This window comes from Falco punctatus (genome assembly GCF_963210335.1).
Source record: "Falco punctatus genome assembly, chromosome: 6".
In the NCBI taxonomy this organism is placed as follows: Eukaryota; Metazoa; Chordata; class Aves; order Falconiformes; family Falconidae; genus Falco; species Falco punctatus.
In genome coordinates this window covers 72987271-73010876 of record NC_137585.1, presented here as the reverse complement: position 1 = coordinate 73010876, position 23606 = coordinate 72987271, and the positions used below count along the sequence as shown (strand labels likewise).

At 36.7% G+C, this 23606-nt stretch overlaps 1 protein-coding gene across 13 annotated transcripts in view; it reads right to left on the bottom strand.

Moving 5' to 3' along the window:
- The window catches only part of CACNA2D1 (calcium voltage-gated channel auxiliary subunit alpha2delta 1), a 434287-nt gene that overhangs the window by 203536 nt on the left and 207145 nt on the right, over positions 1-23606 (bottom strand). The gene's annotated exons all lie outside the window — the stretch shown is intronic.

Genomic DNA, 23606 nt, shown 5'->3' with positions numbered 1-23606 from the left:
ATAGATACAACACATGGGCACTGCTAAGTGGGTTAAGTATTTCTTGCACACACATTTATTGTTATGTTCACCTCCCACAGTGAAAATAAAGTCTGGGAAAATACATCACTGGAGAGTCTGACTATTGCATAGAGCGGATCCTGGCAGCTCCGTGGAACCACTGTATGATGTAATTCAAGCAAAGCAATGAAGGAGAAGATTACTAGTTTCCATGAAAAAATCAGTCAGAAGCTCCACACAGTGCAATGTCTACAGCTGTTTGAAAACTGGGTATTTCCTATGGAATATGGTTTTGCTCTCTCTTGACATATTTATGAACCATTTAAACCCTTAAAGATTAAGGCTCACTGTAGCAGCTTTCCACTAAATAGAATTGATGTAATGTGCCCTATACAATTTTGAATGAAAGTAAGCAATTTTTGTGTGCATTTCTATATGAAAGACAAATATGTACATAGTATTTTTAAGTCCCATTACAGATTTTGAATAAAGAAAGAGAAAAAGTTACATTTCTCCATGTCCAGAACCTTGTTTAAAAGAGGCAATTGGCAGTTAACCTCCAAAAATAGCCTTAATTTATAGTTTCAGTTCTGTTTACAGTAATACCTTTGGATTTATGTTTCTAAATAAAAAGCGGACTAGAAAAATTGTTTTTCTGTTATAGATTCCAACAGGAAGGATTGATTTCAGTAATCTTTTTTCAAGTGGGTAAGCCAACAACAATTACTACTTGCACTAAAAAAGTACCATGACATGTGCTACAAGGTAATGCAGTTCATCTTTATAAATCGTTTTCCTTACTCCATAAATAATGACATCATTCATTCTATCCTTTTTAACCTTTTTGAGATCCTAACATGAAATATATTACAGATGAGCTAAGTGCCAGTTTGAGGTAAATGCTATTAAAACAGAATCATAGAATCATTGAATCGTTTAGGTCAGAAAAGACCTTTAAAATCATTCAGTCCAATTGTTAACCCAGCACTGCCAAGTCCACCACTGAACCATGTCCCTAAGTGCCATATCTACATGTCTCTTAAATACCTCCAGGGATGGTGACTCAACCACTTCCTGGGGCAGCCTGTTCCAACACTTAACAGCCCTTTCAGTGAAGAATTTTTTCCTAGTATCGGATCTAAACCTCCCCTGGCACAACTTGAGGCTGTTTCCTGTTGTACTGTCGCTTGTTACTTGGGAGAAGAGGCTGACCGCCACCTCACTGCAGCCTCCTTTCAAGTAGTTGCAGAAAGCAAGTTATCCCCCAAGCATGCTTTTCTCCAGGCTAAACAATCCCAGATCCCTCTGCCGCTCCTCATAAGACTTGTGCTCTAGATCCTTCACCAGTTTCATTGCCCTTCTCTAGACATGCTCCAGCACCTCAATGTCTTTCTTGAAGTGAGAGGCGCAAAACTGAACACAGTAAGTTGAAGTCCCCCACGAGAACAAGGACTACCGATTGTGAGACTTCTCTCAGCTGTGTACATAGTATTTCAGCTGCCTCTTCATCCTGGTTGGGCGGTCTATAACAGACTCCTACCAGGATATCTGCCTTGTTGACTTTCCCTTGGTTCTTACCCATAAACTCTCAGCCCTATCATCACCATTATTACGCTGTAGAGAATCAAAACACTCCCCAACATTCAGGGCTACCCCACCACCTGTCCTTCCTTGCCTATCCCTTCTGAAGAGTTTATAGCCATCCATTGCAGCACTCCAGTTGTGCAAGTCATCCCACCACGTTTCCATGATGGCACAATTCTATTAGGCCTTCTTTTGTATTGACCCTTATCTAGATATCAGTCTATTTCTCCACCTCCTCCCCATTTCTCGGGTTTACCGTAACAGCATATGTTGTCATAGAATCATTTAATGTGTAGGATTTTAACACTGTCCTCTAAGTATACACCTTTGTTCAACTAGTTAAAGAAAATTATTCTTTGTTGTCACAACTATGTTTTCCCCTATCTTTTATGTTCATATTTATTTGTTTAAATTGGTCAAAGCTGGCATAGCTTTGCTGTCTACTTCTGCTGGACTAAACAGTATTTTTTAAATTACCTATTAAAGAATTATGTTTCAGAAACACGATACATTTACAAGTTAATTAAAATAGCTGCCCACCCCACCCAACCCCAGTGAATTAGGTATTTTCTTAGGCTATTTATATCTTGTAGTTCATTACCCTGCCTGGAAATATTACCTATTTAATGCATAAACTAACACTGACATTGGTCATAGCTCACTACTCTTAATATAGAAAATATGAGATAGACATTCCTACAACACACTGAATGCTGTACAGTTCACAAATTAGATTTACGGATCAGTTAGATCTTTAGAGGACAATTTTTCATAATTTAACCACTTCTAGATGACAAGAATAAATTGCTTTGTTGCTGGTTCTCGAGTCAGTAGTTTAGTTATTTATTAACTTCTTGACACAGAATTTGAATCTTCCCATTGTTACACACTTCTGCCACCAGGTAATACTGCACACTTATTCAGCAAGCCTAAGATACAATGTAAATATCCTAGAAATTTACTTTTGTTCTTCATCCAGTAATGCTATGAGAAAGAGGGGCAAATACTGTTACTTCTGTTCATGAATGAAGGGATTTAGTAAGACAGTTCTGAAGATGAATTTATGGAAGAATGACTTTAGGAGACCATATGCACAAATTAGAAACTTCAGCATAGCATCAGTATACAAGTTTACAAAATTTACAGTTGGAAATTTGAAGGGTAATTTTCACTGTCATTAATTTCCCTTTCAAAGCAACAGTTTCAGTACCTGACAAGGACAGTCCAGGTCATAAACATTTTATTTGTGACTCTTACTATTTTCTTTTATTTTATCCTAATAATCTTTTGTTGTTGTTCCACACTTTCATTAATATTATTTCCTGCTGAAGTTAGATTGTTCAATTGTCTCTATATTGCTTTTTATTTCATTTGTACTTTGTTTCCCACTTCGGGTATAAAACAATTCCAATGAGAAACACTACATATTGGGTAGTATTAATGGCTTCCTAAATTTTACCACACAGAATCCAAAGTTTCTGGTCTCTGTGAGGTTTGTAGCTGGAGATTTAAAGAAAAACACAGATTCATCAAACTGAAGAAAAGCATGGGAAAATACAGTCTTTTAGAATATCTGCAGAGGAAATTTGGATTCACACCAACACTAACACTTGTATTTTGATTCTCTATGGAGCAAGTTTATATACACAGCCTATTGATTCAACTAGTTAAATGCCTAATCTCAGTTCATGATTATGTGAATGGAGCTGAAACTGGCTTGTCATCACAGGAAATAATACTTTTTTTCTACCAAATTCTTTTAAGAACAACACAAAGGGATTGCATTGCAACAAGACATACCTGACTCTACAGATAATTATGTAAAGTAACTAGTAATAATATATGTTTGTAATTTTGTTGGTAAAAGCTGTACATTCTCCTTTACCCAGTGACAAAGATGAAAACTCTTTGTCATCACTGCCACGTAATGGCTTCTGTAGGAAAACTTGCTCTGTATCTCCTATGCTACAATTCCAAGAATTTCCATGAAATATGCACCCCATTAACTGGTCAAACCTCTTTTTCAGTGGAAACTTTGTATGTGTGAATTTTGAAGTATCTGCTTTTCCACAAGAGATGTTTGTATTTCATTCAGGAAAGAAAAAACAACCCAAAACCTGGAGATCTTAGGATCTTAACAAACATTCAGCACTATCTATTCAGAAATGCTGTTTTCACTGAAGCTGTGATTAAGATTATTTATGCCCTCAGGTATGTACATAAGGATTCCTAGATACTCTGTGTAACCTAGATCCTGTGATGTGGCCCAAAATGGTGTTAGGCACACAGGGGAGACTGAAGGCCTGAAATGAATTCTAGAACTTTGTGAGACACTATAATGAACTACCTGAAAATAAATAAATTATATTAAAAAATAGGGTGAGAGTGAGAAACCAGTTTTCTGCAGCTTTTCATATATGAAGAAATTAATGTAATATGTTCAGACAGACATCACAAATACCATTTTTTTCTAAAAGTAGCAGTTCCAAAACAATTGTAAATAAAGAAGACAATGAACTCCCTCAGAAAGGAAAACAGAAGACTTTTTAAAGGTCTCCATACTTCAGACATTTTTTTCAATGAACCACTGGCGGCAAACCTAAAAGTAGTATAGTAGATTATACTGCAAATATATATTACTGAAAAATATGATTATTTGAATTTCGGTTTTAAATAGCATACTTCCCATGACCTCTAAGTATATTATACAAAATGTGTTAAGGCATCCAAGAGGCAACATATAAAAGCTCCTTTATATTGCAGTTGACCTTCTAGTAGTGATACCTAAGAGGATTATTTTGTTCTGCAGGTAATGAGGTAGAGTAAGAAATCAAAAAATGAGAAAAAAACCAAGCCATATTACAAATATATGTCTGATTTTGACTGTTCTGTTAAGTTTAAAAATAAGTTCTTAGAAATACAGATACAAATTTGGAGAACATTTTAAAATCATATCAATCCCACACAGTTTTTAAAACACATAGAACACTAATGAAAGAACTGGGAGTTCTGTTGCTCAGCATGCAGCAATAAAAATACTAATAATACCGAATAATTTCATATTTCATAAACATACTGGATGAAATTACTGTCAATGCCTATAAATGCTAAAAAAAAAATTCATTAACTGTTGTAAAATCTATCTGCATTAATTTTAAAAAACATTTTCTTGTATCTTCTTGGATAAAGATGTGCATTAAAAAAAGTCCACTCTAATACCTTTAGGTTAATTAAGGTTTAAACCCAACCTAATAAATCCTATGACAAATAAACCAGGTAGTTTTAGTTTAATCCCTTATACAGCCTGACATGCAGTTTAAGGCACAATCAGACTCTTCAGAAAAGAAAGCTAAATACGGCCTACCGCAAATGAAAAATGACAGCTATTTCGAAAAAGAGTAACTTTAGGGAATGAAAGTCTGCAAATAGGGGAAAAAAGGAAAGAATGTTAAGTATTAACAACCTCTTTTGTTATAGCTTTGTAATTTTACGTAAGTGAAATGGCACAGGTAAAATAAGGGGATTACCAGGTAATAACTTTATTTTTTCCCTTCAATATCCATGATTAGAAATACTGATTTACCTTCTGGCTTTAAAGTGAACACAAAGTCAGGCAATATAGTAAATTAGTTGCAATTACTTTGAACATGGGCTTTAAGAAATGGATTATAAAGTGCATTTCCAACAGGATCTTGAAATAGGACTTAGAAACAAGATCTTTTAAAAATCAAAGTATTTTTAATTAAAAAATTACAAATATCAAACAGTTCAATAACATCCCAGTCTAGATATATTTCCCCATATTACCCATAATATGGGGAAATGCATCACTTGGGTTAGACATTTTTCCCCAAAACATAATCTGATCAAAGAACTACTTTCTCAGAATATTAAATTCTATACACTAATTAAATCTTCCAGATATGCACCATAATTTATGATAAGCCTTTTTCATCAGATCTGTGTAAAGCATTTTTCTCAAGATTCTACTGAGACTAATAATTGGAATGAAAAGATGAAGGTGAAGATTACAGGACATAACATAAAGGGGAATTAAAGGTACTGCATACTCTTTGTCATGGAATACAGTTTCTTTTAAAAGGTGAGAAAGATCAACTCATTCAGCATCCATTTACAGGTTATTCCTTCACTGAAATTATCAATTTGGAAACCTTCAAATTTATTGACAGTTTTCATGAGATGGTCACTTGTCCATTCACAGATACATCAGGGTGATAAACGAGTAATATATTAATCATCTGTAAGCTATACAGGGGGACTATAACATAAACCCTCACATAAACAGATAATTTATCAGACAAGTAATGTACAGATACATCCAGAAAAATATACACTATAAAAAAAAAAAAAAAAAATGCATTTTCAAGCCCTTGACATCAGTTCTGTGGGGTTTTGATCCAAAGATTGCAGTGCTGACAGTGGACAGAATTGAGGTATTAATTGAGTTAAAAACTGAGATCGTGAAAAAGTTCATTGAAATCTGAACTTGGAAGAACCTAAACCTCTGGAAGTACTTGAGTTTCAAACATTAATATTCTCTAGGTATCTTAATATCTTATTTCTATAAGGACCTTTACAGAACCTGAGGCTTCACATCTCGCAGAAATTTAGACCCTGCTTCATACCTTCACAGTCAGGACCCATAAACTGAAGCCTCTCACCCCTGTAACTTGAGGTGATTCCCATTATTGAATACATCATTCTTTTCAATATGTAATAATCAATGACATCCAAATACATTAGGTCAATAAAGTCACAATTAGTAAATGGAATGGACACTTGCTCTGCTATTATCTCCTCTTCCCCTTTCTTTCCTTTCTTCTGACCACGTGAATAGTATAGTTACAGGGCAGGAGTTTCCTATTTAGAAAAATTACTATGAACGTTATTCTGAACTCTGAATTCTGCATTAGAGCATACCATATAGCAAAACCAGTATTTGCTGCCTTTAATTTGACTGATGATATATTTTGTAAAATACATTTGACACAAGTGGTCCGGTTAAAACTTTGAAACCTATACAGTGAAAATAAAACTGAAAAATTAAACCCACAATGTTTGTGAAGAAATATATTAAGATAGCATGTATTTAAAAAATACAAAATCTATTTAAATGCATATCCTGTATTCACTGGACTCTTGTTGAAAGGTAAGTTATTTTACCAAATCATGGTATATTTGATGGTTTATGGAAGGCACAATATGAAAATACTTGTAACAGTAAATATGTGTTACAAATAGGAGATCATACATTATGCTATTATAGCTTTTGAATACTTAACAGCTCACAGGAGCATCACGTCCTTGCCTTGATCAAGAGCCAAGTGCAACGAGCCATGGCCAAAGGCACAAGGCTTTGTGTACACACAGCAGTGCAAACAAGGTGTGAATTTAATGAGCCTTGGTACAGACTGCGCATCAGTGAATGACAAGGAACACCTGAAATGCTGGAAAAACATAATTTTAGGGACTGACTTGACTGGTATCCTGTGACACTTTCCTATAAACCCCCCAGTAACAGACACTGTAGGGAAACACTGCCACGTGGATGTCTGACATGCCAGGAAAGTCAGTCATCAAGGTGGAACCAGCCCGCATTGGTGGCAAACCACTGCCCGGAGCCCAGAACTGAGCCTGGCCAGAGCAAGCATCCCACGTACCCCAGGCTGGGTTCTGCCAACTCATTGGCGCTGTGACCAGTGCAGGTCTCTGCTAACATTGTGCATGGTTGTGTGTGTGTGTGCAAAGGTTGCACTGCCACAGCCCATCCATCACTCAGTCCACTTAATAACATGACCTTCACAGTGACATGTTATCTCGTGTTTTTTTCCTCACTGTGACAACATCCAATTACATGCTGATTTTAACCATGCCTGATTTAATTTGTCTTGTGCAAATTACAATTAGTAAAGCTGAGTAAGAAGGTTTTTATACCATGTTCAAAGCTCAGGAGAAAACCCTGCTATTTTACACAGAGTAAAAAGAGTTGGGGTTTTCTTTTATTTTCTCCTCCCAGTGTCCATATCATGCTACATTATACATTACTTAGAAAAACCAGAAGTAGTTAAAAGCATTACGTTTGCATGCACAGCCTCAAAAAGAAGCATAAAATATACTAGAAAGAGTACTCCTGCCTTCAAATCTCTAGAACTGTTCATAGAAACTGTAAAGAATAGGAAAAAAAATTCCATGTCAAATAGAACTCATCAATTTTCAGCTAATTTTCACCGTAAGATTGTTACAAGAAACTGCCATTGGATTACTTAAGCTGTCAGAATGATACTTAACTTCCTGAAAAAGATTAAGAATGCATTTTAAGTACTAACTGCAATTTAACTGTAGAATGAAAAAACAAAAGCGGTTGAATGAATCAGTTTAAATGTAATTCAGCCCACAAGGTGATGAGAAATACCTGTCAGACAACCTGAAACAGATTTGTCTGTTCTTCTGAAATAACACAACCTATTCCATTAATAATTTCTGCATAAAGACATACTATATACTTAATGGCCAGTGATCAGCAGACAATCTTTGTTGGACATGCAGATAATTAGTAACACAGCAATGGAATTTTGTTAATTTGCCTACTGGTAAGGATAGTCTTTGTCTTAATGAATTGTTTTTAACGCTAGGGATTTTATATTATGCTTTTAGTGCAACTAGTGGACTAAACAAATCAAATGTCGCAACCAATTAAGTTGCTGGGGTTTTTTAACTGAATTATCAAAGGCCAAATACTTCATGCAGGAAGGAAGAACTAGTGGCTGAAGATTTAATAATGCAAAACCATATTGATACTACACTCTGGTATAGTTGATTATAACAAAGAATTACTGTTTCAATTAGTCAAACTGAAAAATTCTCCTCAAGGTTAATATTTTGATGTACAGTAAAACCACAAGCATCACTATGCAAGACTATATGCAAACATTAACCATGTACTAAAATACAGCTACAATTCAGCACATCATACTGACATGGGGACAGATGCCAAAAGAACATAACTTTAAACTTCTAGCCTTTCAGAATTCTGCTGCAACATTCCTGCAGTGGAATACTTTATTCTTGTTATATTCATCAATCATTTTCATATTGGTACGACATTTGGTGAATGGAAACTTGTACATACCTAGAAAATGGAAAAATAACTTTCAAGCTGGTACCGTCTTCAAACTTACCAAGACTAATTTAAATGGAAGACTTAGTTCTTAGGAAAAACGTTGTTAGAGTATATTCCTTTTTCTAATAAATACTGGACATGTTAATATAAGGTTCTCTGTACCTAAGACTATCAAGCTATCTGTCCCCACGTGGCTATGCAGCCTTTTACCTTCTGTTACTGCTCAGTTTTCCTGATAAAACAGATACCAATAGTAACAGGTACAGAACAGAAGAGTACTTTAATTAAACATAAACATCTTAGAAAATAATTAGACATGTCTATAAAGAACCATTCTGTTCATTTTTTAGAAAAGAGGTAAGTTTAGTAAGGCGAGTACCACAAGTCTACAAGCACTTGGGAAGAAGTATCAGGGCACCCATTAGTAGCAAGACTTACGTGTCAAAGCTATTAGAATTTATATTTTTTTATTTATTTTCAGCAGATGAAAAGTTGTCTGCATTGAGCAGATGGAGAAATCTGTCATTTCTGAAAATATAATTTCCCCCACAGACTTTAATGGGAGAAAAGAAAAACAGGCTTCTATCAGGAAATTTCTGTTTTTCTGGCAGTCTGCAATCTATTTGTGTGGGTTTGTTTTGGATTTCTCTCAAATAAAAAGTACCAATTAATTTTAGAAACATTGTGCATTATTTGTTTTCTTCCATCCTATGTGTACCCAGCAGCTAAACTACCAGCCAGGAGCTCCATATGTAAGGTAGGACTATGGAGAATAACTCTTGGGATAGGAAATTCATTCCATCTTTGAATGGCATTATTCAGTAGAACAGCTCTATATGACAAAAATAAGGCTAAAGGCATTAACAAAGCTTCAGCTCCGAATTTCTACATTGAGGATTCAAAGGACCAGTGGCAGGATCCCTGATGCAAACCGTATCACTAGTAACCAGCGGGGCAGGATAAGAAGCTCTTGCTCTTATATCATCCCCATTATTTTAAGAGTCAATTACTTGATTGTCTAGACCTGCATCCATTTGAAAACAGTCCTGAAATGGTTTTAATCTTATTTACCAAATTTTTTAAATTACTATTTTGAAATTGAAAATATTGTGGATGGTTTATTTTTGAAGAAAAATATGATATAGAAGTAGCATAGCAAATACCATCCACTTTGCACACAACTCACTTCACACTATGTTCCCAAGACTTTTTCAAATAATTTTATTTCAGTCTGAGCCAAAATTCGTTGAAGTCAATCAAACAGACTCTGGAACAAGCCCAGTATTGGACATATGTTTTATATTATGAATAGGAAGTCACATAATATTACTACAGTCCCAATGGACACAAACAGCAAAAATCAATATACACTCCCATTCAAGTAGAAGAAAAATATATAATATGCATCTGGCCTATCCTAGCAGGGGGATAACAAACTGTAATGATTCAAAAAGTTATTCTCTCTTTCTCCTACCAGCCAAATGTCCCTTATTATTCTTACTGTCTCCGCAAAGAATGACAAAAAAAATCTAGGATTTTATGTATTTGCATGTGTCAAAATTGAACAGGAAAGAAAACGAAAAGGAGACTCTTCTGGACTTACTGTGTTTAAAAAAAATGGCTACATATATAACGAGATACAAATAACCATTTTCCATATTCTTCTTCCAGTCATCTAAGTCAAAAGCAAAGTAGTCAGGGACAGCCCTGAGACAAAAAAAATCTTTTAAATCCTTTTTAATTTTGGTAAATACAGTCTTTCAAAGGGTTCAGGAAACCACTAACCTTCTCATCACAGTAACTTCCTCAAAGTATAAGCATCTGTGAATAGCTTCTTTTCATATGGCAAAATGCAATCCATTACAAAGGAGATTTCCAGGTGGGAAAATGAAATTAATTTGTTAGCAGCTAATTAACCTCTATATCACACTATCTAATCTGTTTAATTAAAGCAGCAAAGTACGTTTATTTTAATTCATTCAGCATTGCTTTCTATAGCTGATGAAAGGACATAAAAATAAAATAATAAAGAAAAAAATGTCTAATCTGATTGCATATTATCTAGATTGTAAATACTGGGACTAGTATAGTACAGGAGCCTAGTTAAAAAATTTGGACATAAGCTTAAATCAAATTCATAGGAAATTGGCATTCTGAATTCATACTTATGTAAGCGCTAGGATGCAATGAACTAGGCTACATCTTTTGCACGATCATAACTGAACATTGAAAACATGCCAGGTCTCCATCTCCAAAAAATCCTCAAAAAATCTTTCAGGAAATTATGTTTCACTAAGTAATGGGTAAACCTGTAATACAATTTGTCCCAAAGAAAATTAGTTTACATTTGTCACATTGCTATTCTATTAATTATAGCCAAAAATAGGATCATGTTTAGGAATGTTTCAATTAGCAGTTACAAAATATTTACAAGGAATTAAAATTTAGGCATATAACACTACAGCGGAGTAAAAACTCAAAGAGTACAGCTTCTCAGTGATCCATAATGGTGACTGAAGACAGAAGGAATATTCCAAAGCTTATCAAACCCAGCTGTGCACAGAGGTCAGCAGTTCCTAAGATATTTCTCTGGACCTTCATCATCTCAAACTCCAGAACCTAGAACCTGAGGATAAATGCTCATGCCTGCATTTAAAATGACCTTTCTATCACTTTTTGCATGCAAATTCATATTCATATTAATTTAGCCCACATTTGGAGTCAGTCAGCTTATAAAACTATTTAGTGCTGAGCAGAGCCACAAGTAATGAAAAATGCTGATAGATCACAACAGTAGGTGAGGATATTCAGTGAAGAAACCTTGACTCACTGCTTACGTTTTTATCAGACAACAGCCAGGTAAGGTAAAATGTATAAAGAACAGACTACACAAAAGTGAACTACACAAGCCATGACTGCCAGTATTACATAAGTACATTTATACTCTCCTAATCCCTCTGACTTTGTAATGTGTTAAGCAATTGTTGGCCATAAGTAGATGAATTATAACTTTTCTATTTCAGTAATTATGAACAAATATATAAAATGCAAAGCACATTCTTAATGAGGGTTTTTCTTGCTTTTGGCAATAAAATGGAAACTATCATCCTATAAACAAGGTTATTCTCCTTCCAGTTCCACACTTGTACTCTCAAAATAACCTAAATGTATCCAACGTAAGTCTAAAAAACTTGCTCACAAGCAATGTCATGAAGCATGCACTGAAGCTATGGAAATCCATTGGTACAATAGGTCAGATACAAAAAGCCCATATTTTTAGACTAGAATGCCTTCCTTGAACACTCAAACATTCAAACATTCAAAGTTTGCACACTGAGTTTTAAATCCATCATTTACGCTCATACTTCCTTGGGAACTGCACAACAGTTAATGACATTAAATCAACAAATAATATGAGGGGAAAAAAATAGGTCATGGGCTTTTGTAGAATGTTACAGGAATATTGAATTATCAGTGCTGGTAATTATTTTTAAACTTGACCAGGAACCACCATGTGATCTTAAAGACTATGAAGGCAAGGCATTTAAACACAAAAGCAGAATTTGCTTATAAATATGGCCATTTTAGCAAGAAATTAAGTTTAAAAAAAAAAAAGCAACCACATTATTTCAGTATATGTTTGGGTCCAAACAAATTCATTTGAATTTGTGGTTCAATCCCTTCAATATTTTATTAAGCTAGTGAATATAATATATAGCAATCTATATATAATATACATTAATAAAATGTAAAAATACTTTCCCTACTGAAATGATACCAAACAAAACCAAATAAGCATTATCAAAACAATGCTTCTTTCATCCTCCTCTTTACATTTTCACAGAAAACTGAGATTTAATTCTGATAAACATTGAAACATCAATTACTACAAAATACGTGTCTTCATCTTACTTTATAAAAAATGCTTTGAAATGAAAGATGAAAATGTGTAATTCAATTTTGTATTTACATACACACATTTGCTTTGAGAATATATCCAATGGTTGAAAGAATTCCACAGAAACAGAAATTTCCTCCTCTATTTAATTTTCTTCTCTATTTCTCTCTTCACAAAGAAATCATACATGGAAAGGAATATATTACACAAAGTCACTGCAACTAAATTCTAAGCAAAAATACCCAGACAACATTAGTTTTTTAAGAATCTCACTGGAACAGAAAAAATGCCTACATTTTGCATAGTTTTCCTTAAACTGCAGCTGTAGAGGGTTTTATATATCTTTCTATCCTCTTCTTTTCCATATGTAAAAACTAAAATACAAAGTGATTATAAATAGTATTTCTGCAGGAAAATTAAACACACACTTTTTATTAAGCACACACCTTTTTTTTTTTTTTTCTTAGTATTAAAATACTCTGTAACACAAGAACAATGAGTTTTCATATATAAATTCTTAAAGTCTGATCCAAACTTTGGATCACATCTTACACAGCTGAGACTGACCTGCAAAGTTAATGATATCAAATATTTTTTTTTAAAGCATTTGATTTCTTTCCCTGTCTGTATCAATTCTTTGTTTGGTTTACTCAATCACTTAAAGTGTGTCCGCAAAAAAATACAGTTACAACATACAAAAAAGTAATTGCTATAACATATCTTATACAATTTGCATGAAAATTAAAAAGAAACACCAAATCTCTTCATTTCCTCCTAAATGTGAAAAGTACCTTTCCAAAAGGTAATAAAGTTCAAAATATGTCAGGCCATGTCTTCTTTTCAGACAGCTTTGGTTCATGCACATAAAAAATACGTCTGGCATATTGGTTGTTAATTATTTTAATGGGCCTCTTAGAAAGACAAATGTTACCTACTTTGTTAAGAATTTGTTTTAAATAATTTTGCTAGATCTCTAATGTCTTAGAAGGCAAGTAACTGTGGACAGCAGTTAGCAGGCTTTAAGAAATATCCCATGCTCACCTAATTAATAAAGAACATAAGGAATCATAATTTAATTATTCAGCTTTGACATCCGTTTTGTGCATGTCTTGCACTCCATCACTGCAATAAAGTAAATGTACATGAGTACACCTTTTTTCAGAAATAGTTCAGTAGCATGAGACAAGCCAGAAGCTGGAAAATGTCATTCATTTTATTATTTAACATAAAATGATGAAGATTTTTCCAATTAATCACTACAAGCAAAAGGACTATATAAAAATAATTAAATTATAATTACTTTTCTACTTAATTATTGGATATGTTACACTGGTAGGCTGGAATTCATGCAGAAGAGTAGTAAGATTTAAAAGCTGTAACAATATCTTGCTGTTATGTTTTCATTCTCTATCTTAAGAACCGCACTAAATGAAAAGTTATTTGTGTTTCTTCCACAGATAGCAACAGGGGTTTTCACTTGCCATGTATCTGGTGCTCATGCCACAAACTGCAAAGAAATACAGATACACAAACTTCTGAATAAGCTGGTTCAGATATGAGAGCAGGCTGAGGTGCTTGGATGAGCATTTGCACTGATGTGACCACAACCTGTTCAATTTCAGGGAATCCCACACATCTCTTGACAGCAAACTCTGCAATTTAAAAAGATTTCATATTCTTTTTTTTTTATATATACATAGTGAAAGCATATGACTTCTTTTCAGCACCCAGACCTCTCATTTTCTAGAGCCAGTAGAGGGGATCTTTTTTTGGTTTGCTTTTTTCCTTTGTACTGTGAAACATAGGTAAATAGGACCCAAACAAGTGTTCTTTGAAAACAGAGAACAAACAAAAATAAAGGAAACCAGATGCTAGCTACATCCTGCAATGCTTTGGTGAGAGATGCTCCAACAGTTCAGTACTAAGCAAAACAGAACGGTCCAGGATACAAGTAGGAGGGGAAAAATAAACAGAACCAAAAGCAGATTCTTCTTTAATTGTCTTGTGTTTTCATATAACTTAGGTAAACTAACTTCTACCAGTAAAAATTGAGAAATAGTAAAAGTAGTAATAGTAAAAAGCAAGATGCTCAAACACAAAGTTATATAAAGAAAAGCAAGCAAGATTAGAAATTGATGTCTAAAATGCATTATGGTTTATTTCATGGTTTTATTTGGCAATTAATCTGGAATTGTGCATACAACCAGAAAAAAGGATTGCATATTTTTAAACCTGGCTGTAGTCTTTTCTTTTTCTTCCCCTTTGGAGAAATTCCTTTTTCTTTTGGGGTTTCTTGGGGGTTGTTTTTTGTTTGTTTGTTTGTTTGTTTGTGTTAATCTTTTCTCTTAGTAAAATAGGGATAAGAGCTAATGGCATCCTATATACAACTTGCAACAGTAAGAGCAGTTAGAACCCAACATTTGCTAACATTGACGTAGGGACAGGTAGTCTCACTGGGCCCAGAAGGCCTTCAGCGTGGCACCTGGGGCCTCCTGGCTGCCCAGGAGCCCTGTTTCAGCTCAGCCCAAGTCTCTCAGTCCCCGCCTCGGGGTCGCATTAGCAAGGCCTGTCTCCAGGCCCTGCCTTGGCCCCATCTCCTAGATGGACCTCTGCCCAGTGACAGGCCCCTTGGGCGTACACTGCAGCTCAACTGCAGCTCATCACTTTCCCTATCCCCATCCCTTTTTCCTTCTGATGGTAACTCCTAGATGGACCATGAATTTGGTCCTTCACTCATCATGGCTGGAACCACCAGTGGACCCCGTTATCAGCACACAGCTTTCAATCAGGCTGCCTGCAGCTCCGGCTGCCCAGCTTTAGGAGGCCGTCCCTCGGCCCTCACTGCTGCCCGCATGTGAGCATCTCCTCTACTTCCCAGCTTTTTCCAGCCCTGCTGTAGCCACCTTCCAAACTTCTTTTCTGAGCCTAACCCAAATTTTAAGTAAATAATGGTACTTATCATCGCTTACTATAGTTTCACCCAAAGTTCAGCCATCACTCAAACCATAATCTCTGGCGTAACAGAAGATTAATATTAGGTAATGGGAACTTTGCAGATGAACTAGAACAAAGACGTTTCAAATACATAAAATAACCATTTTCTGTCTCAAAGAACTGAAGTAAGCCAGTATCACCACCTTGATACCTCATTTGCTCTCTACCATTTTATTTTACTTACAAAACTGACAATGTTATTTTGTAAGCTCAGATCTTAAGTCGATGGCTGCTTTACCTGACTCCACCTGCACCCCCGTGATGAAGAACGGAAGCTGTAGGGGTTTTGTTTGCATCTTTCTTTGTTTTCCAGTTTTGTACTTTTTTTCTTTTTAATTGGAAAGAGGCTTTGGAATATCTGTGCCAGCATTTTTCCCCGACTAATTTCCATACTTATAAAAGAAAGGCCACCACATTGCCTGTTTCCACTCACTGCTGGATAAGAAGCTTTAAAAATTGAGTTGTAATAATATCAGATATTATTTCCCTTTTATTTAAATGTAGTCATTTCTACCAAAAATGCCCCCATACCCTCAGAGCCAGACTAAGCACAGGCAAAGCTGCCAGCTCTACAGTGCATCCTATTGCAAGGGCAGTGAAACATAGCCAAAGGATGCTTTGACTATACCAAAATCATGGAAAGCCAATCTGGTGGCTGCTGTCTGTCAGTAGGATGGAGAGAACAGCAATCTCTCTTTGGAAGAATGCTCTTTTACTTAAAACCAGTTTCAGCCCAAGCCTGCACACATGCTCCCAGCGGCATGAGCAGCAAGCCTGGCTCCTGGGAGATCACTTCTGATGTTCCAGTTTTGCCTGTTTCTTCTGACTCCCCCTAATCCTGCCCAGAGGCAGAAGTCAGAACAGTCCTGCTTTTAATAACTCAGAGAAGGAGTCAGCTGGTTCTGAATTTGTAGAACTTCCTAGTTCAGAGATTGCACACAATTTCAAAAATACTTTAAATCTAAAGTATATAGCTCTTATTTTAGACAAAGAATTATTGAAGTTCACAGCATCCTAGCATTCCTATCAGAATCTGTGTTAACACATGTAGGCTTGGGCCCTTATACTTTGTATAATTCACTTTAAAATTCTTGTACTGCTCAGCACTTCTTTGAAATTCATCTCTTTTCTGGAATTCGGCTTGGACATAGGGACAAATAACAGAAGATGTGAGGAAAGGCCAGTGAGAGAAATTCTGAGCAAGAGAAAAAGCTAGCTATTGTGAAAGGTGAAAATAAGGCAGGTATTTGATGAAAAAGATGGGCAGTCAGAAAGGTTCCGGCTTACTTAACCAAAAAGGTTACTGAAAAAAAGAGCTTAATACTGGAATAACATAATGAAGAAAAGAATAGAAGTACATTGGAAAGAATATATTACACTGATTTGAGTTTAAAGAAATGCATCATTTTTTCTCAAAATTTATCCTGTAATGCCTGAGGGCTATTTCATCTCAGCTCTCAACAGCACCATTACACAGTATTACAGAAACATGAACTGAGATTTCAGAAAGCCAAAGGAATGAACTCTTAAAACACTACAGGTGCTTAAGAAGGGATAATTGAAGATGGGAAACTTGGGCTGAAGAGCAAAGAAGAAGGGATGCTGCAAAAAAAGGGTGAAGTGTCTTGTCAAGGATGATACCATGGTTATATCCAGAAAAGACACAGATGTAAAAACTGAGAAGAAAGGCAGAAAGCAATTGCAGCAAAGAAGTCATTCCTAAACCTTTCCCATCAATGGGCTTCTTTCCTCTCACTTCCCTTTCCCCTTCTTTTCACACAGTTCAGGGTAAAAACTTTGCTATCTGCCTTGCCAAAGATTGATTTGTTTTGTTTTTACTTTAGGAACTTCACTGAATGTGATGGGCTGATAACTCTCACAGCTCCAGAAAACTATATAAGCAGAAACCATCCTAACTTACCTACTCTTTACCTGGGGAAAGTCCTCGAAAACTATTTCAGCAGATCTTGTACTGCAAATACCTCTAAACACTTACACCATGTTCTAAGATGCATTATCAGCATTATGATAAAAACCACTATTCTGATGAGACCAGCAGTCTGTATGCTATTCAGACACAATGCACTGGAAATAACAGACATGCACAAACCATAGATACTGGTGCAGAGTAAGCATCAGCCAATTGTGCAAAGTGAGCCCAAGGGCCAGAACACCTTTCCTGCTGTGCTCCACAATGATGCTATTCATACTGAACTCAGTGAAACCACCTATTATATTTTCTGTGCTTGTATGTTCATTTCTGCTCAAATATTCCTGGTCTTTAAAACATGACAGAGGTAAAAATTCAAAAGCATAGGCACATACTAGTTTAACTGCTTGTATTCTCAAAGTATCTGAACCCACCAGCTTTAGTCCCTTGCAACCTGCAAAACAGAGACTCACCTAACACTGTGCACCTGCTTATATACATAAATACAAACGTACTATTAGATGTCATTTTTGTGCATATGTACATGTAGATACATACATAAACATATGTACAAGTATACAGCTGAAAATTTATACAATTGATATATGGATATACATACCTCCCTCCTATTTATGTAGGACTAGTTTAAGACTATACCTTGCCTGATTCTTATAATATCATCTCAACCTTGTTTAAAAACACTGGGAAATAGGAAAAAACATATTAATATCTGAGAAATGTGTAAGCTTTAACTCTTGTTACCTTGAAGTAATAAAGAAAACCATTCAATCTTTTTCATATTAAAGCATTTAAAACTCCTGCAAATATAGTACTGCAGAGGTCTCATGCAGATAAAAGGTTTTGACATACTCAGTTGTATTTCTTTTAACATCTGCTTATCAATGTATAGATGACATGAAGAGATGAATAAATTAAAGTGCATCCTATTCCTCACAAACATAGCCCAAGTTGAATTGGATGTATGGATTTGCACTGCTCTACTCTTACTAGTACACATAACCACTTTAGTGAACTATTCTTGTGTCAGCAAAACCTACTGATATGAGTCTGTAAATAAAATCCAGTCTTGCTGTCCATGTCATAGTTCTTTTTCATAAAAGCAGTAGTCATAATTCATAATCATAGCACAACTCATAATATCATAATTATTTTAATAAAAATAGTAGGATATTTGCCCTACTCTGTTGGCAGAATATTTGAGAAACTCATTAAACTGATGGAATTTTCCTTCAACATTCCTTCTTCCAATTTTCAAGCTAAATTTATCCATAACTGCTATATATCTACTGCTCCAAAGAAAATTTGTTTTCTCTTGAACAGTATTTCCTCTTGGAGTTTATTCTTGACACAGAGTGTTTGCTGATCTGTAACCACGGTACTTTTTAGGATGGAGCACACTTTATTCTCCATAGAGAGCATGATGTCTGCATTTCAAAATAAAACAGATCAGTCCTGAACACAGACTGCTGTTCACCCACATTGTGCTTGTTACAGCTGCCCCCGAGACACCTAAGAAATGTCCATACTCATTCTGCGGCATAGCGTGCAGCAGGAACAATTCTCAACTGACTATGCAGGCAAGCCTATACAAGGTTATACCCTGTGTCACTCTCTATATGTCTCCAATGTTATCTCAATGAGTTTTATACCCTCAAATACTCTTGCATGCCTTGATGTAACTGATGTAACAACTGAAGCATGCAAACTCCCTCGCTTCATGCTTTGATAATATTATTTTCTACGCTGCATCACTTTTTTCACATTATTTCAGCAACTTTGAGAAGAAAAGTACAAATGCACACACATATGACTTTAAGCCTCCTAGATACTGTCAAGAGAAGTCAAAACAACAAACCTAGTTTGAACACTGACAATCTATGCCACTTGGTCCAAAAGTCAGGTCCATAGATTTGTTTTATTCAACAGCATTTATAGATGTAAGTTTTAGAAATGTGGTTCCATCCCAGTCTTGAACGTTTTTTCTTAAAGAAATGCGTCAAGGAGCCCAAATTAAAACTCTCTCCCCTTCTGTGCATGAAATACACTAACAAGAATGGGTTAAGCACAGGAAAATACACAAATTTGAGATTGCTTCTGCTACTCTACAGTGACTTCACCCACAAAAGCCTTTCATAGTAGTCAGGCTGGCATTGCTGAACCTCTGCCTTTTGCTTCCTACCCTACACTTTTTAGGAGTTATAAAGTGCCAAATGAGCTATGGCTTTAAGCAAGTGCCAGGCTCTACTTAAAAACTGTCTATGATCCTCATCTCCTGCATTATCCACCAATTTTCCGTTTTACCATTTGTACATTTAAACAGCAGCTCTCCACCTTGAATGCAGAATCTCAAAACATGGTCTAAATTAGCCTTATGCAGCAATGTACTGATATACTTTACAGATATGTTTCATAAATGTCTTACCCAAAGAAGACTGTACATAAGAGTGTTGCTTTGTAGTCTCATAGATATGTTGTGCCAGGCCTTACTATGTTCTCCCTAATATTAAACTTTATGAATGATATCCAGTTTAAGGAGAGCTTTGAGGCAGAATTGCATTGTGGTGGAGAGAAAAGAGAGATCAAGAGGGACTGGAAGTGTCTGGAATTCAATCGCCTATATCCTGTGCTCCTCTGTAATAAGAAAAATAATCTCTTTCCAAGTCAGCTATCAGCAGAAGAAATGGAAACAATCATCACTTGAGATTAACAAATGTACTGATATTTTTTAAAAGACTTCAGTCTTAGTCCAGCCTGTGGTTTTTCCTTGTTATCCCCCATCAAAAGAAAAAAAAATAAATTTCAAAACACCCTCTGCTGCAGTAAGACAAGCCTAGCACACTACTACCTGCATATGCTAGTAAAACAAAACTAAAATATTCTATCCAAAAGGTAGGGAAATGCTATGGCAAGACTACGTACTTCTTCAATTAGTATATTAGAATACTTTAAGTTTAGAAGTCATTTAAACTACTATACATATAGCAATCCAGATGAAATTAATCTTGCCTTTATAGAGATCATTCGGTCTGGTAGAAAACTTTTGCTGGAAGTCTTCATTCACTTTTTAGGTGGAAAAAAATCACATACAAAGCATAAAAAGTTTTAAGATGGGAAAACACCAGAATTTTGTACAAGCAAGAAAAATAGCAAGAGAGCCAAGTTCCTTAGTTTTACTGTTTTCATGTGTAACTTAAAAAATGCAACCTGAAGTTGCTCTCTTGAGAACTTGTAATGCCCAAAGGAGTAAGAACAGAATCCTATCTGAATTAATTATTTATCAAGGATTATTCATCCATTTTTAAAAGCAAAGATCTGTTCTGGATTTGCATAGTCATATTTATATTTATTCTTCATATTTTCAAGACAGTTACAGTACACTGCTTCAGTGCAGTATAATTTGGGACTACCAACTGGGAAAATGAAAATAGAATGAGTGTTTTCCGTAAACACATAAATTACAGGCAGTCATAGAGTTGGCCTAGAGCTCTCAAGACTTGCTAAATCCTTATGTCTCTCCAATGAGACCTAGAGTTGTTTGTGTATTTATTTACAGTTCTGATTTGCTCATAGCTGATAGCAAAAATGAACTGAAAAAAAGTAAACAAATGGTTAAAAACTCACATTTCTGGTCAAATCAAGTAGAGTTTTTTAATGTTTCTTTGCATGATGTAGAGGCATATCAGCATATTGCTAATTTTGAAGAGTTTCTCTCCTCTGTTATATATATCTCTTGCCTTGTGGCCACTCATCGTCATTTTCAGGACATAAAAGAGCCACAACTTCACCTGTTGTTTAAATACTAATGAGAATTACACTCTACTCAGTGGATGGAAGGATAAGAATTCCCAAATCCCTTGAGCAAAACACAGCTCTTAATAATAGGATTGTTGAGTACGCCTAGGCATTTTAAAGTCTACGCAGAATGAAACTCCCATTAAAATGTCTATTGTATTTCAACTGGAAAATAGTACAGACATCAAACTTTTTCTATCTTCTGTTTTCTGTTTTGAACGACTGCACAAGCCACTGTTCTTGGACCATCGCTTCTTGGTAGTGTATTTTAAAATACATAAAGTTTGGAAAATGAGGTAATTTTTTATTTTCTAAAGTCATTAGGCTTTGTCTCTCTCTTTTTTTTTTTTCTTTATTTGCATGGTATTTCATGTGACATCTGAGGCCTACAAACTTTTAAATACACAAACTTTCAAACTTCCATGTCAGCTCTTTTTTCTAAAGATGATGATTTGTGACAAAAACAAGCTGAATTTTCATCTAATATCTTACAGGAATCCTGTGGCAAAAGAATAAGGTAAGTTATCAAGGCCTTCATGACTCCTGTGTTTCTGTCATTAGAAAAAACAGAAGGAAACGGAGTGAGCTAGAGATCATTTAGGCAAACTCGACACCCACAAATCCATGGAACCCGATGGGATGCACCCCAGAGTGCTGAGGGAGCTGGCAGATGTTATTTAAGACACTCTCCACCATCTTTGAAAAGCCATGGCAGACAGGAGAGGTGCCTGAGGAGTGGAGAAAAGCCAATGTAATTGCAGTCTTCAAAAAAGGCAGGAAGGAGAACCCAGGAAACTATAGGCCAGTCAGCCTCACCTCCATCTGTGGAAAGGTGATAAACATTTAATCCCAGAGCTCATTGTGAAGCATGTGGAGGAAAAGAAGGTTATCGGTAATAGTCAGAATGGATTCACCAAGGGGAAGTCATGCCTGGCCAACCTGATAGCTTTCTGTGATGGAATACCTGCCTGGGTAGACAAGGGGAGAGCAGTGGATGTTTCTGCCTTGACCTCAGCAAGGCTTTTGACACTCTCCCACAAGACCCTCGGAGGGGAGCTCAGGCAGTGCGGGTTGGACGAGTGGGCGCTGAGGTGGGTTGAGAACTGGCTGAACGGCAGAGCTCAGGGGGCTGAGATCAACGCGCAGAGTCTGGCTGCGGGCCTGTAGCTCATGATGTTCCCCGGGGGTCAGTGCTGGGTCCAGTCCTGTTCAACTTGCTCATCAGTGACCTGGATGAAGGGACAGAGGCACCCTCAGCGAGTTTGCTGGTGATACCAAACTGGGAGGAGCGGCTGACGCACCAGAGGCTGCGCTGCCATTCAGCCAGACCTGGGCAGGCTGGAGAGATGGCGGAGAGGGACCTCATGGAGTTCAGCAAAGGCACGTGTAGGGTCCTGGCCCTGGGCAGGGACAGCCCCGTGCACCAGCACAGGCTGGGGCTGACCTGCTGGGAGGCAGCTCTGCGGGGAAGGGCCTGGGGGGCCTTGTGGGCAGCACGTTGCCGCTGGGCCAGCAGTGTGCCCGTGTGGCCAAGAAGGCCCCTGGGACCCTGGGGGGCATCAGGAGGAGCGTGGCCAGCAGGGCAAAGGAGGGGATCCTCCCTAGTGAGGTTTCATCTGGAGTGGTGTGTCCAGTGCTGGGCTCCCCAGTTCCAGAGAGACAGGGAGCTGCTGGAGAGGGGCCAGCAAAGGCTACGGAGATGATAAGGGGACTGGAACATCTCCCTTCTGAAGAAAGGCTGAGAGAGCTGGGCATGTTTTGCATGAAGAAAACTGAGAGGGGATCTTATCGATGCATACAAATATCTTAAGGGTACGTGCCAAGAGGACGGGGCCAGGCTCTTTTCAGGGGTGCCCAGTGACAGGACAAGGGGCAACGGGCAAAAACTGCAGCACAGGGAGCTCCACCTGAATATGAGGGAGAACTTCTTTACTGTGAGGGTGACAGAAAATATGAACAGGCTTCCCAGAGAGGCTGTGGGGTCTCCTTTGCTGGGGACAGTCAAAACCTGCCTGAACATTGTTCTGCACAATCTGCTCTAGGCGAACCTGCTCTACCAGGGGTTTGGACTAGGTGATCTCCAGAGGTCACTGCCAACACCAAGCATTCCGTGATTCTGTGAAGAAAATTACAAGTATCTCTATCTCCAAATACCTAACCCACTCATCTTAGAATTTCAGAAAGGCTCTATTTTTAATATGCAATAATGTTCGTAGTCCTAAGCCCCTATCTATATATTCCCAGCA